At 45.5% G+C, this 15,783-nt stretch overlaps 1 long non-coding RNA gene across 3 annotated transcripts in view; it reads right to left on the bottom strand.

Moving 5' to 3' along the window:
* The window catches only part of LOC123331790, a 69,589-nt gene that overhangs the window by 17,371 nt on the left and 36,435 nt on the right, over window positions 1–15,783 (bottom strand). For all 3 annotated transcript variants that reach the window (XR_006548565.2, XR_006548567.2, XR_006548566.2), the window contains exon 2: window positions 3,132–3,254. This is a non-coding gene — a long non-coding RNA (uncharacterized LOC123331790). The remainder of the gene's footprint in view (window positions 1–3,131; window positions 3,255–15,783) is intronic.

The raw sequence follows: 15,783 nt of genomic DNA, 5'->3' as shown, positions 1-15,783 counted from the left end.
AGAAGTAATTTTAAAACGGATTAAAAGAAAAAAAAAAACCTTGGGAAGACTATAACAATTGTCCCATTGTGGAATGCTTAAACAAGAAGAGAGAAAGACTTTTATTTCTTGAAAAATGAGTTCTTTATGGACCTTCTAAAAGAATTGGGTTGACTGGCCTTATGGGTTGAATTGTGCCCTCTAACAATTCCTATGTTGAAGCCCCAACCCCTACAATCTCAGAATGTGACTGTATTTGGGGATAGGATCTTTATAGGGGTGATTAAGTGAAAATGAAGCCCTCAGAGTGGGCCCTCACCCACTATGACTGGGGTCCTTATAAGAAGAGGAAATTTGGACACATAGGTACAGAGTGAAGACCTTGCAAGAGCACAGGGAGAAGGCAGCCATCTGTCAGCCAAGGAGAGAAGCCTCAGAAGAAACTAACCCTGCCAACGCCTTGATCTTGGACTTCTAGCTTTTAGGACAGTGAAGCAACAAATTTCTATTGCTTAAGCCACCCAGTCTGTGGCCCTTACTATGGCAGCCTTAGCAAATGAATACACTAGGCTACAGTAGATGAAAGTTGAGGCCTGGTTTGATTGTTGCTTTTTTCCCCCAACATCTGTCATATAACTCCCAATGAGAAAAAGTTAACCATAGGATCGTAATGAATGATTCCAAAACCTAGTGGGTTAAAAACCCAGCAATCATTTATTTTACTCACAGTTCTCTCATTTCGGCAGGACTTAGAGAGGACACCTTCACTCTTGTCTGCATAGCATCAGCTGAGCTGACTTGATCAGGGAGTAGAAGATGGTATTAGTTATTTCTTGCTGCCCAGTACTTTATCCCAACATCTAGTAGCTTAAAAAGACATGTATAATCTCACATATTTTCTGTGGATCAAAAATGTGAGTGAAATCTAGCCAGGTGCCTCCGGCTTCAGGTGCCTCATGAGATGGTAATGAAGCTGCTGGCTGCGCTTGGGTTCTCTCCTGAACGCCTAGCTGGTGAGGAATCTGCTTCCAAGCTCACTCACACGGCTGATGTCAGGTCTTAGTCTCTCAGCACATGGGCCTTTCTACAGGACTGCCTCACCACATGGCAGCTGGCTTCCCCCAGGGCAAGAAATGCAAGAGACAGCGTGTACATGAGAGGGTGTCTAAGACAGAAGCCACAGTCTTTTTATATAACCCAACCATCCTATCACTTCTGCTGGATAGAAGGTAGGTGCTTAGTCTAGTCTACAGTAAGGAGAAGGAGATGACACAAGGGTAAGAATACCATCATTGGGTGCCCCCTTAGATGCTCCCTACCACACAAGGATTGACTTTCAATATGACTCTCTCACATGACTGGCAAGTTGGTACTGGGTGCTGGCTGGAAGCTGAGCTGCAGCTGTGGGCTGGGAATCATGGTTCCGCTCCATGGGCTGCTTGAGCTTCCTTATAACATGATAGCTGGGTTCCCAGAGCAAGTGTCCCAAGAGAGTAAGGCAAGAGTACATTACATTGTGATCTAGCCTCAGAAGTCATAGAGCATCATTTCCTCCACACTCTCTTGGTTGAAGTAGTAACAGGGTCACTCAGGTTCAAGGATAAGGGTCATAGACTCTACCTCTGATGCAAGAGTGGCAAAGATCTAGAAATGCATGTGAGACCAGAGCTATTGTAGTCCTGCTACAATGGAGCTTAATATTAATTAAAGAAGAGGCTGAGTCTGTACCTGATGAAACTAAACTCAAGCTGAATGTCTTGGAAGAGAAGTGAGTTCTCATAATTCAGGACCTGAGGTTCCTGGGGCCCTTATCCCTGACATTATTTTTCTGGTATAGGTTATGCTCTACTGCTGAATATACTCTTCAGAGTACATCAGTGTTGCTTTGGCTTGGATCGTACAAAGGCAGGCTCCCTACTCTATCAGTTAAGATGCTTCATTGCAAACAAAAACCCCAGTTTGGGGAGTGGTGGGGGGTGGTGTGAAGGTAAAAAAGTCTTTTAAACTTAAACCAATAGGGTGAATTCCTAATGGCAGAATGTCAGGCATCAGGTTTTGGGAACAATTTGCAGACAAGGACTTCAGAGTCACACCGTGAACCCACCAGGTCCACCCTGCTCATTCCAAATATGTGGATTCCCAGTGTTCTGTTTTCCAGGTCTATTCTATCAGAGTCTTGTTGCTTGGAAAGCAGAGAAGTTATGGAGGCTGTAGAAAGAACTCTTTCTTCCCCATAGAAGAGCCTGGGATCTCAGTAGGGGATTTCCAGAGGTTGAAAGGTTGGCCATCACTAGATGGAGGCTGTGTATCAGTGAAAGGACTAGTGGAACTTCTCATTCATTCATTCAGCAAATATTCCTCGAATGCTGCTTGGCACTATACAAATTTCATAGGTTTGGCAGACACTCTTTCTTCCCCTTCCTAACAGCCCTGAGGTTTTCCTCTAAGAACCACCTCTCTTTGTTTAGTACCCACCCTGCCCTCTCACACATACACTTTATGTAGCAAAGATGCAGTTTGGGTGGGTTTGAACCTATTCCTACCTCCATAGCCTAAGCCAATCAGAGAAAGCCTATCTCTGTCACAAGGTCAGGGATGATCATATCAAAGAGACATTTAGGACTTCTGAGGGAAGGAAATGCTTTTTAAAAAAATCCTTTCCCTGGATATGACTGAGGAAGCATGCAGACCCGGTTTCTGTTAGAAACCATGAGGGAGGTCAACTTGAGCACAGATCTAATTTCTAGAGAAGGATAAAACAGAGACGTATAGAGAAATGGAGCCAGAGCCTTGATATAACCATGCGTGAAGCCCATAGACTTCTTAATTATGCGAGCCAATAAACCTCTCTTATGGTTCAAGCCAGGTTGAATTGGGCTTTTCTATAATTTTCAAGTCCTTTAACAGGTATGAATTCAGGAAAGTTGCAGGATACAAGATCAACACACAAAAATTAAATTAAGAAAATTATTCCATTTACAATAGCACTGAAAAGAATACTTAGAAATACATTTAATTAAGGTGGCATAAGACTTGTATACTGATAATTATAAATCATTGGTGAAAGAAACTAAAGAAGATCTAAATAAATGGAAAGGCATCCCATGTTCATGGAGTGAAAGGCTTAACACTGTTACAGTGGCAATACTCACCAAAGCAATCTATAGTTCAATACAATCTTTATCAAAATCCCAATGGCCTTTTCTTCACAAGTAAAAAAGCAGATCCTAAAATTCATATGGAATTGCAAGGGACTCCAAATAGCCCAAAAGATCCTAAAAAAGAAGAACAAAATTGGGGGACTTATACTGTCCAGTTTTAAAACTCACTACAAAGCTACAGCAATCAAAACAGTATGGTACTGAAATAGGACAGACATATAGAATTGGGAGTCCAGAAACAAGCCCATGCATCCACGGTCAACTGACTTTTGACAAAGGTGCCAAGATCACTTAATGGGGAAAGAATAGTCTATTCAGCAATTGGTGCTGGAACAAATGGATATCCGCGTGCAAAAGAATGAATCTGGGTCCCTACTTCAGACCCTACATACAAAATTAACTAAAAAATGGATCAAAGACATAAATCCTGAGTCATCTACACCAACATTTCAAGGCACAACCTGCTTGCCTTTGCTCACTCCTTATCCTGACTATTTGCCCTTTAAATTTCCCTGGAAGGAGGGAGTTCAGAGAGCCATGTTTTGGTGCATTAACTCCCCTAACATCTTAACATAGGAGAACATTTTATTCATTGTTATTGTTTAAAAATTGAAAAAAAAAAAAAACTACCTCAGTCTTTGAAAACTGGGTTTAAGAATCTCATTATGATATCACCTGCCCTCACCCCACATTAGATTATTACCACAAGCTTTGTGGATCGAGGCTCTGGGCAACTGGCCATCTTCTCAGCAGGATGGTACTAATCTTCACTGCTAATCCACATACCTGCTAAACCTCACCAACTCCAAGGAAAAGATTTCTGGGGAGAGGCACTTAAAAGGAGGCTTGGGCTTCCAGAAACTCCTTCCTGTGGCTCAGCACTCAGCAGGGCCTTTATCAGAATGTGCTGGGTGAGATGATCAGCATTTAAAATTAATCTGCTGAGGTCAAAATTAGTAAACAACAGTGCCAAGAGTGTGGCCTGGCCTCTGCTCATGTTTGTTATTTGTTCACTTGAAATCTGTGGTGTTTGCTTGTCCCATGAATCAAGGGCCTCAGTGTTTGATCTAGGCATTGGAAAAAGGGGACAAAGGCAATTGGATATCCACCTGCAAAAGAATGAAGTTGGATCCCTATCTCACACCATATACAAAAACTTAAAAATTAAAAATAAAAGCTACATGAGGCTCAAGAAACCTTTATGGGAGAATAGCTACTAAGACCCCTGACATTCATCATACAAGAAAAGTCCCAGGCTCACATGGCTGCCTGGAGCCTGGTAGAAGGACCTGGGCAAAAAGCCTGATCTGCTCCACTGAAGAGATTTCTCCAGCTTGGTCTCCCACCCAGCCATGTGGACCTTCTACAAACTCTCCATGCATTTCCATACCACCTGGCCTTCACTCTTGCTCATCTGTCTACTTAGAATGCCATCCCCAAATTCAAGGCCATGGAACTGAGTAGGATTTCCTCATCAGGGCTCATATGAAATTTCTCTTTAAATTCTGACATTTGCTATATAGCTACCATTGTCCTCTAGTTTCTTGGCTAGCCCTAAATTCAAACATGTTGTCACACTGTCTTATTAAGTCCTGTAAATGTACTAGAAATTCCAGTATTTCAACATGCATTTCTCAGATTATTTCTCATATTTGGAAGTGACCCCATAATCCTGAAATTAGGCTAGACGTCCCCATTTTCAACTTGCAGAGTAAGTCACTTATTTCATACTATACTTTGATCTTCACTAGGTTAGGTTAGGTTTGGCTAAAATAAAAGGAGAATCAAAACTACAGTGGCTTAAATGTGATAGAGGTTTCTTTTCCATTTGCAAAATCCAGAGGTAGGCAGTTTGGCTCCTTCTAGCTGAAGAGAAAGCCCTTGTCCTCATGGTCCATTATGGTAGCTAGAGCTCCAATCATTACATCTACCTTCCAGGCAGCAAGAGATGAAAAATAAAAGGAGAAATGGTTAAATAGCAACTGTCTCTTCAGGAAGTTTCCTGGAAGCAGCCACATGATACTTCTTCTCATATCCCAGTGGCCTGATTTTAATCACATGGCCACACCTACATGCTAAGGAGGCTTGGAAATATAGTTTTTCTTCTAGGTGGCCATGTGCCTAGCTTAAAATCAGGGTTTGATCACTGTTAGAAGGAGAGGTACTATACTGGAGAATAGTCTTTGCCATAGATGGTCTTGTGCATCTCAAAATTTCAATTTAGAAAATGACTCCAACATAGTACCTTATACAGAGCATCAGAGAATGGGAAATAGGATAGCATAGGATTGTGGAGCTCATTAAAATATTCAAAGTGTCTTTCAACTACATCATGATCTCAGTTGATTTCTACCAGAAAAGCCTTCCCTAACCAAACCAATATTTCAACTGTGATCACAGTGGAATGAAGGTTTTTAAAAGTCATAAACACATTATATGCAACTGGCTCACTAATTACAAATGAGACTTTGCTGGTCAGTCAGATAGCTGATGAATACATTTGAACATAAAACTCCAAAAAAACAAACAAAAGATCTTAAGCCTGCGTAAATGCATGCTAAGTTGCTTCAGTCATGTCTGACTTTTTGCTATCCCATGGACTGTAGCCAACCAGGCTCCTCTGTCCATGGGGATTCTCCAGGCGAGAATACTGAAGTGGGTTGCCATGCCCTCCTCCAGGGGATCTTCCCCACCCAGGGATTGAACCCATGTCTCCTGCCGCTCCTGCATTGCAGGCAGATTCTTTACTGCTGAGCTACCAGGGAAGCCCCTTCTTAAGCCTACCTTTTATTAAATTGGCCACCCCCTAAATCAATCAGTATAAGACTTGCGGTGTTGAATATCAAAGTTTCTATTGCTCATACATTTCCACAATTTTGGGGAACATCCAAACTGAGATGGGAACACCAGACCAGCTGACCTGCCTCTTGAGAAATCTGTATGCAGGTCAGAAAACAACAGTTAGAACTGGAAATGGAACAACAGACTGGTTCCAAATAGGGAAAGGAGTACATCAAGGCTGTATATTGTCACCCTGCTTATTTAACTTCTATGCAGAGTACATCATGAGAAACGCTGGGCTGGAGGAAGCACAAGCTGGAATCAAGATTGCTGGGAGAAATATCAATAACCTCAGATATGCAGATGACACCAGCCTTATGGCAGAAAGTGAAGAGGAACTAAAAAGCCTCTTGAGGAAAGTGAAAGAGGAGAGTGAAAAAGTTGGCTTCAAGCTCAACATTCAGAAAATGAAGATCATGGCATCTGGTCCCATCACTTCATGGCAAATAGATGGGGAAACAGTGGCTGACTTTATTTTTCTGGGCTCCAAAATCACTGCAGATGGTGACTGCAGCCATGAAATTAAAAGACGCTTACTCCTTGGAAGGAAAGTTATGACCAACCTATATAGCATATTGAAAAGCAGAGACATTACTTTGCCAACAAAGGTCCATCTAGTCAAGGCTATGGTTTTTCCAGTGGTCATGTATGGATGTGAGAGTTGGACTATAAAGAAAGCTGAGCACTGAAGAATTGATGCTTTTGAACTGTGGTGTTGGAGAAGACTCTTGAGAGTCCCTTGGACTGCAAGGAGATCCAACCAGTCCATCCAAAAGGAGATCAGTCCTGGGTGTTCATTGGAAGGACTGGTGTTGAAGCTGAAACTCCAATACTTTGGCCACCTGATGCAAACAACTGACTCATTTGAAAAGACCCTGATGCTGGGAAAGATTGAGGGCAGGAGGAGAAGGGGACGACCGAGGATGAGATGGTTGGATGGCATCACTGATTCAATGGACATGGGTTTGGGTGGACTCCGGGAGTTGGTGATGGACAGGGAGGCCTGGCGTGCTGAGGTTCATGGGGTCGTGAAGAGTTGGACACGACTGAGCGACTGAACTGAACCGAACTTAAACTTTTCTATTTCTCACTGGAACAAGGAACTTAGTACCTGGGGACATTTTAAAACAGGGCCCCCTAATTCTTTGATACCCCTCTCATTGAGACTTGGGGTCTCAGTGGGCTTGTGACTGCTTTACTTGATTGAAACAGGATGGAAAGGGGCGGGACACAACCATTTAACGTCATTAAAAGAATGACATAGCCACAGGACATGACAAAAACTGGTTAAAACCAACTGGGTCCAAGATGGCACAAGAGTAAACTTCCTGTGGCCCTTGAGCCTCATTTTATGCTCATTGTAATGCATTAGCATATGTTAAATGACATACCAATGGGTACCACGACAGTTCTGAGGCTGACCATCAAAGGTCAAAAAGTGGGCAGTGGCCCAATTCCTGGAAATCCCCACCCCTCCCTCCAAATTCTTGGAATAATCCTCCTACTCATTAGCCTATGAAATGACCCAGCCTATAAAACTAACCACCCCATATTTTGAAGCTCTCTCTCTTGCCTTCTGAAATGGTCCACATTCTGTCTGTGGAATGTGTTTCTCTCTAAATAAATCTACTTCTTACCTTTCACTCTGTCTCCAAAGTCTTTCATGACGAAGCAAGAAGTTCAAATTCACCTACAACAGAGTATGGCATGTGTGACACTGTGTGACTTCTGAGCTAGGTCAGAAAGGGCCATGCAGCTCCCCCCTGGGTCTCCTGGGACAGTTGCTATGGGGCAACCAGTTGCCATGTAAAATGTTCCATCACCCTGGCCTGACTACCATCTCCTGACTACCTTGCCGGAGATGCTCTAGATGACAGCTTGTCCCCACCGCAGCACAAAACACATGAATGAAAGCCATCTAGAACTCTCCAGAGCCAGCCACAGGGTGGTCTCAGTAGATGCCATGAGGAGCAAAGGAATCACCCAACCAGCCCTGACCCGAATTGCTGACCCATAGATTCACAAGCATGATTAAATGGGCGTTGTTTTACAGTACTAAGTTTGGGGTAATTAATGCAGCAATCGTGACTAGAACAGTATCGCATATAAAATAATCTGCGATGAAATTGGAAACTCCCTGAACAGGCCTCCACCTAGCAGAAGGCACCAGCCAACTTCAAAGTCTCAAGATTTTCTCTCCACGCCCTTCCCAGCTCCTCCTAGCCAGTAAGGAGCAGGCAGCCTAGTCAAGTGAGTTCATGACACTCAGACACAGGAAGACTTGAGTTTAAACCCTTTCTCTGCCCTGCACTAGCTGGCGTGACCTGGGGCAAGTTGTTTAATCTCTCTGTGCCTCAGTCCCCCAAATGGGGTGATACTCCAGTCCCCCAAATGGGGTGATACTCCAGTCCCCCAAATGGGGTGATACTCCATCTCTCCTAGTGTTGGTGCAAGAATTTGGTGGGCTAATCCTGTAGCACTAGCACATAGTAGGTACTCCATAGGGTGTGTGCATCCGTGCTAAGTCACCTCAGTCATGTCTGATTCTGTGCAACCCTCTATGGACTGCAGCCTGCCAGGCTCCTCTGTCCATGGGATTCTCCAGGCAAGAATACTGAAGTGGGTAGCCATGCCCTCCTCTAGGGGCTCCGTAGGGTACTTCTATGTATCCTGTCCTGGGTGTTCAATGCATTTCAAATATTCATGAGTCTCCACTTTGTTCCAGGATACACACTCTTTGGCTTGCACCAGAATGGTCCCCACAGAAGTGTCAGAATTCAACTCAGGCCCCAGCAGGTATTCAGTGAGATGGGCTCATTGGATGCAGAGCAGACACTCCTCACAGCCTCATGGCCCCCTAATCTCCACACTGGCAGGCTGCCCTTGCTGAACCGTGGTGAACGTCAGTGGTGGAAAGCCCCGGGCCATGTGTGGTTTAGTCCTGATCTAGTAAACACAAGTCTTGCCAAACCTGAAACTCAAGTCATGGGTGAGTGGTGAGCTCTGGGTCGCGTTCTGGTTTTCCTCGTCCGACAACTATAATCATCACATAGGTTGTTAAAGGAGTCAAATTTTTTTTTTTTGAAGCAACTTTGGAATTGGCTGAACCAGCGGAATAATTTACTGTAATGTACTTTCCTTCCTCTAATCCCCGATCCCCTTCCCCGCCCCCACCCCTAGAAAAATCCCAACATTGCAAGGCTACAAAGGACCCTGTTGCTTAGCAACAGGAGTGAAGCTAATCAACACAGCTCTGAATATTAATATTTTTCCAAAACACGACTTATCCTGAAATTGTGCAGCAAAAATGAGGCCTTCCTTTCAATATAAACAGTCATTTTAAAAAAAAATCTATAATTAATTTTGTGATGTGTGCTCATTTCCTTCACTGGTGGATTAGCCTTGTTAAATAACAGTAACACTGATAACATTAATACTGCGCAGCCTTTGTCCAGCACATTCATTTGGCATTTTGTGATTTTGTCAGCCTCGGACATCAGGATGAGGTAAATGGGACTGGGTTTTAAGCTTGTTCTTTTTTTTTTTTTGGCTGCACCATGGAAGGTGGGATCTTAGTTCCCAGACCAGGGTGGAACCTGAGCTTCCTGTGTTGGGAGCATAGAGTCTTAATCACTGGACAACCAGAGAAATCCCTAAGTTCATTCTTAGGCTGGAGAAATGGACATAAAGAGGTTCAATAATTTGTGACAGAGCCCAAATGAACATACACGCTTTCTGAAGCCAGACCCAGGGACCCTTCCCCTAAACCAAATGGCTTTCCTCTTATTCAATGAACTCCCTGTAACTTATGATGAAGCCTTTGGTGTTCAACCACTCTGAATGTCAGTCTCCTCATCTATGTGATACGGATGGTGAAAGGGTTGGGTTGGATCAGCCCTAATGTCCTTCTAGCTCCGTTATTCCTAGCCCAGCCCAGGAGATGTTCAGGATCAATCTGCAGCCCCTCAGGGGTTTGTGCTTAGTTGCTTACCGCAACTAGAAAGTAGCCCCTGCTCTCTGTAACTGGAGAAAGCCCGAGTGCAGCAACAAAGACCCAGAGCAGGCAAAAACAAACAACAAATAAAGAAAAATTAAAAAAAAAAGAAAAGCCCGTGAGCCACAACGAACACCTAGCATTGCCAAACTAAATAATAAAAAATAAATTTTAAAATGATAATAAAATAAAAAGCAAAGAAGGCTTGAAGAAACCAGAGCTAGATGTGAGGAGAGGATAAGCAGAAAAGACCCTATGAGGGGCATGGGAAGCAAGGGGGCAGGAGCATAGCAGAGGTGAAAATTCTATCACCCAGGTGGCACCTCAGAGCCACCCCAGTAGCCAGATGCACTTTTTCATCGCCCTCTGGGCCAGGGAATCCCTGTTCTCTCAGTGACTAAACGGGGAGGTCCCAGGAGCAGCCGTCCCTTTGAATTTAGTCAGGTTTGGGTCCTGTGGGCCTGCAATGACTTTGCCCTCACAGATTTCACCAGAACTCTGAGGCAGTTTTGAGTGAAGAATTCCCAACTCAAACTGCTTCCTGTTTTAGTTGAAGTTTAAGGGGGTGACACTATCTTTAGACATATTTTTTTTTTCCCTATCTCAGCTCTGTTTTCTTCGACGTGAACTTGGTTGTCAGACAGGAGGATCCCTGGGGAAAAACTCTCATGGCTGTAGGACTTCCTTCATCCTCACAGCTTGGGAGGTTTTGGTCCCAAAGGCACCAACAGAAGCCCCAGAGTGTGTTGGCGAGAAGGGTCTGACCTTGGGTCACGTGCCTAGCCCTGAGCCAACTGCTGTGATCTAGAACATGGAGTCTCCTGACTGGCCACGCATGCTCATATGCCCTCCCACAGAGGGCTGCCACATCAAATAAGGATACTCAGTTATATTTGAATTTCAGATAAACAATGAATAATGTTTTAGTGTATTTCCAAACATTACTTGGGACATACTTAGAGTAACAAAATTATTTATTTATCTTAAATTGACTTCCCTGGTGGCTCAGATGGTAAGGAGTCTGCCTGCAATGCAGGAGATCCGGGTTCAATCCCTGGGTCGTGAAGATCCCCTGGAGGAGGGCATGGCAACCACCCCAGTGTTCTTGCCTGGAGAATCCCAATGGACAGAGGAGCCTGGCAAGCTACAGCCCATGGGGCTGCAAAGAGTCAGACATGACTGAGCGACTACACTATCTGAAATTCAAATGTAACTAGCTGTCTTGTGATTTTATTTGCTAGATCTGGCATCCCTCCTCGCACATGGCCTGGGGAGGGACATGGGGCGAGAAGCAAGTCAACCAGTCTGAACGGCCAGTGCATCCTTGACGTGAAGAGAATTGCACTTGCATAAGGCTTGTGGGTTCCAGAAAGGGCAGCAGAGGCCAGGCTGCCCTGCAAGTGGAGTGGGTGGAGTCAGGGAGGCCCTGGGACCCTTGCCAGCTCCATGTACCCTGGCTGGAACCTGTTTGGAATGTGAATAAACATACCAGGGGCACCTGTCTTTCATTATGTAGAGAGGGACTGTCTGAGCTCAGGCTGCCACAGGCCAGGGGTGGCTTAAACAACAGAAAGTTATTTCTCACAGCTCTGGAGGCTGGAAGTCCAGGATCAAGGCGTCAGCAGGGTCAGTGTCTTGTGAAGGCCTGCAGACACGAGCCTTCCTCATGTCCGTGCATGGCCTTTTTTCAGTGCAGGCACAGAGGGAGAGAGGGGCAGGGAGGGAGCAAAAGGGAGGGAGGGAAAAAAGGAAAGAGAGAGAGATTTCTTCCTCTTTTTATATTGGGCCTTCCCAGGTGGCTCTAGTGGTAAAGAATCCGTCTGCCAATGTAAGACATACACGAGATGCAAGAGATGTGGGTTCAATCCCTGGGTGGGGAAGATCCCCTGGAGAAGCAAATGGCAACCCACTCCAGTATTCTTGCTGGAAAATCCAATGGACAGAGGAACCTGGTGGGCTACAATCCATGGGGTCAGAGAGTCGGATATGACTCGGTACACACACACATTTATAAAACCACCAATCCTATATGATTAGGACCCATTTTTTGTGACCTCATTTATCCTTAATTATCTCCTTATAGGGGTTTCTTATAGGCCCTATCTCCAAATATAGTCACATTGGGAGGTTAAGGCTTCAGTGTATGAATTTTGGAGAGACACAGTTCCATCTATGGCCATGATCAAGTTCCAACACTGAAGACTGGGTGAGGCTTCCAATGAGAGAGGTACAATAGTATCCAGAGTGTCCCACAAGCTTGCACAGTGTCTATTCCATCTATGAGCCCCACTGTGGCCAGGCAAACACCCTGCCTGGCTCCGAACAAGCCTTGTGTGTTTCCTAACTCTTGCCTGCGATGCCTTTCACTGTTCTCTTTTTCGCCCAACTCCTACCCATCCTGCAAGGCTCAGCTCAAATCACCCTTCCTCCAAGAAGTCTTCCTTGACTTCTCCCAAGCCCAATCAATGAGTGTTCCCCACTCATTCAGCATCTGTACACTGCTTTACATTATAAGTTCCCTTTCACCTCTACAGATCTTGCCCCCAGTTAGCCTGTGAGCTTCTTTGAGACAGGGACCATGTTTATATTTACAATAATTCCTCACAATGTCTTGCACAATGTAGACACACCATCAATATTTGTTGATTGATTTATTGGCCACCTGATGGGAAGTTGGCCATGTGTGCAAATAAACCATTTCCAGGGAGTCTGGTGCCCTGGATGCAAAAAGAAAAAAACAAATGCATTTCTTTGTGATGGTGCAGAATAGTAGCTCTCAGTGACTAGGTCCCCATCGTCTGTGCATTGCCACACAAAATTTGACAGTAACAATAAAAAGACACTAATCTCAAGTTGGGCTTAAACAAATTAGAATATATTCTATGTTACTTCTAAAATAACACCGTGCCCACTCACCCGCTTTTCAATGTGCTTTCTTGAGAGGGAAAGGGTGATGTCAAACTATAGTCATCTGGCCAGGCAGAAGGCATAACCCTGGGTTCACTTTCTAGGGTGGGTTGTACATGCCCACATCATCCATCTGTGTCTTCCTCTAGGAACAAGGATGATGTTCCTGAATTGCAGTTGGAAGGAACAGACCACATCACAGATTTCAGGTTCTCTGCAGCTCCCTCTCCACTGCCTTCTTGCCAGCAGTGGCGGCTACATCTCCTTTGGCTTTTCGAGTCCAGAGGATCTTCCCCATTAGCGGGAGGATAGGAAGAAACCCAGAAGGAAAATGAATCCATCAATAACTCCTAGGGGAACGCTAATACGATTTCAATTCGCAAATTGAATGAACAGCACAGCTGGTTGGGGACGGGGCCTGCTCTACGGCAGTATGACAGATGCTTGCTGTAGGGACACTGTCCCCATTGTGCCTGCATCCCTGAGGGCCTGCCACTGTAGTGCACACCCGCCAAACCCACAGATGCCAGAAGCTTCATCTCTTTTGCCTGAGGACTTTCTCTTGGGGCTGGAATCTGCTCTACCCTGCAGGTTCGGCTGAAAGTGACAGTAACAGAGAATGTACACTCTCACCCCCAGGACAGTTGGCCTAGAGACCCCCCAGTGTGCTCACCCCTCGGACATGGTGACTACAAGGTATGCTCTGTGTTGTCTCTAGTCGTCCCCTATGGGGATTAAGCCCATGTGGCCCCAGAGGTAACTTGTCTGATGATGCGCCCTCTATTTTCTGCCTTCCCTCCCCTTTGCTCAACCCTTCCAGCCTTCCCTTCACCTTCCAAATAAACCGTTTCACTCTCAAATCCTTGACCTGGAATCTATTTCTGGGGGGAACTCAAACCAAGATGCCTGCCATGATGCTTTTCTTTGAAGAGGGAGTGGGGCCAATGGCGTGTGCTTGAGACGAGGATCCTAGCCTGGACAATCATCAGCACTGGTGGAGGTGGGGAGTTTTCTAACACTGGACTCCTCAACCACCCCTTGAAACCCTGCCGTGCTTCTATAAGGCAGACCTAGGAATCAGCATTAGAAATCCCCTAGACCATTGGGTATTCATTCCAGAATCCACCAACTGCAGCAATGTCAATGTGGCCAAGAGAAACTGGCATGTGCTGATGCCCTAGAGGAAAAAAGGGTCAGAGATCTGGAATGACGAGATGTGGGTTTGGGTTTTTACTCCACCAGCTGCTGGCTGCCATGGGGTCTTAGGCAAAGCATTTTATGGAGCCTCTTTTTCCTCACCTGAAAATTGGGTGGCCCAAATCCCTGATCAGGTGGGCAGACGTGCTGTGCAAACCAAACAGTACTGTCTAGGGACTGGGTTTCCTCGCAGGGAGCTGGGAGCACGGTTGCTTTTGGGTTCAAATCAACAGCTGGGAAATGCTCATATGGAACACAGCCTTTGCTCCGTGTCAGAAAGGGGACAAGCTACTGCCTCCCCACTTGCCTCCTGTGCTGTGCGTTTTGGCCTTTCTTCACCTCATTTCACCCCACCGCTCCTCATCACCCGACCTCACCCCTGCTCTTTTAATTACTGAACACATCGCAAACGATCAGTACTCTGGGCCTGTTAGCATGATAAATGAGCAATTAAAACTACATAAGCAATTACGCCAGCTCCAAATGTTCCGTGCTCAGCCCCGGCCGCAATGCTGTGGTTGGTCTGCTCTTAAGCCAGAGGCTGGGCTCTTCTGCTGGACAGAGGGACTGGCTCTCAACCCCCACTTTCAGGAAACCATGTCCTCCTCCCCGAGTCGCACATGTCCTGGGTAGGTGAGTTAGTGTTAGTTGCTCAGTTGTATCTGACTCTTAGCTATCCCATGGACTGTAGCCCGCCAGGTTCCTCTGTCCATGGAATTCTCCAGGCAAGAATGCTGGAGTGGGTAGTCATTCCCTTCTCCAGAGGATCTTCCCAACCCAGAAATCGAACCCAGCTCTCCTGCATTGCAGGCAGATTCTTCTTTACTATCTGAGCCACCAGGAAAGCCCTGGATGAAGCGGCAGAGAAAGTCTGTCTGTCCACAATGGCTCAGTCCCATTGGGCAGGCTGTGCTGATGCTTTAGGGAGAAAACCAGTTTGCATTCATTCCAACCCATTGGCTGAATTGTCTAACAGAAATCATCTACAAGAAAGTGACAGGGCTAGGGGGGCAGTCGATCACAACAAAGTTTTATAAGCAATACTCTTCACAAGAGGTACAATAAAGCATAAGAAACATTTTATGTCCAAGAAACCCTGTCTTTCAGGTGCGCAGCCCCATTTCCAAGGTCTCTGATCTCATATTCCTGGGACAGATGGGAATAGGCATAGCCATTTGTCAGGAGGGTTACAGGAGTCCAGCGCTCATTACTAAATAAGAGACACCAATCAGAGGAAGTGAGGGGGTTGGGCAGAAGAGAAGCTAGGACAGAAGAAAGGAGTCTCTTTAACGTGAAAATTTTCAAACACATCTCAGAGCTGAGTCATCCTTTGACAAGGCTATGTTGAAGGAAAAGGTTTCCAAAAAATACTAAGGTAGGCCAACCACCCTTCCCTACAGATGGACTCCATATAGCTTTGCCCCGCACCCCCGGCAGAGACCTGGCTCCCCTCGACAAGCTTGATTTTGACCTTGAAGATAAACACCCAACCCAGGCCCTGCCCACACTTGCAGAACCTGTGCACCTCTTTAGGCAGAGGGGCTCTGCTGGGTCCAGGCCAGTCCTGGTTTCCTTCCAGTATGGGGTCCTCAGGACAAATGGGGTTGCACTCGGCAGAGTGAAGACAGTGACATTTGTCACCATCTGTTCAAAGGGGAACAGAGGTAAAGGATGGAACAATCAGATCATGGTTTAGATAGGATG

This window comes from Bubalus bubalis, chromosome X (genome assembly GCF_019923935.1).
Source record: "Bubalus bubalis isolate 160015118507 breed Murrah chromosome X, NDDB_SH_1, whole genome shotgun sequence".
Classification (NCBI taxonomy): Eukaryota; Metazoa; Chordata; class Mammalia; order Artiodactyla; family Bovidae; genus Bubalus; species Bubalus bubalis.
The sequence above is the reverse complement of the archived record's forward strand: the minus strand, read 5'-3'. Positions and strand labels throughout refer to the sequence as shown.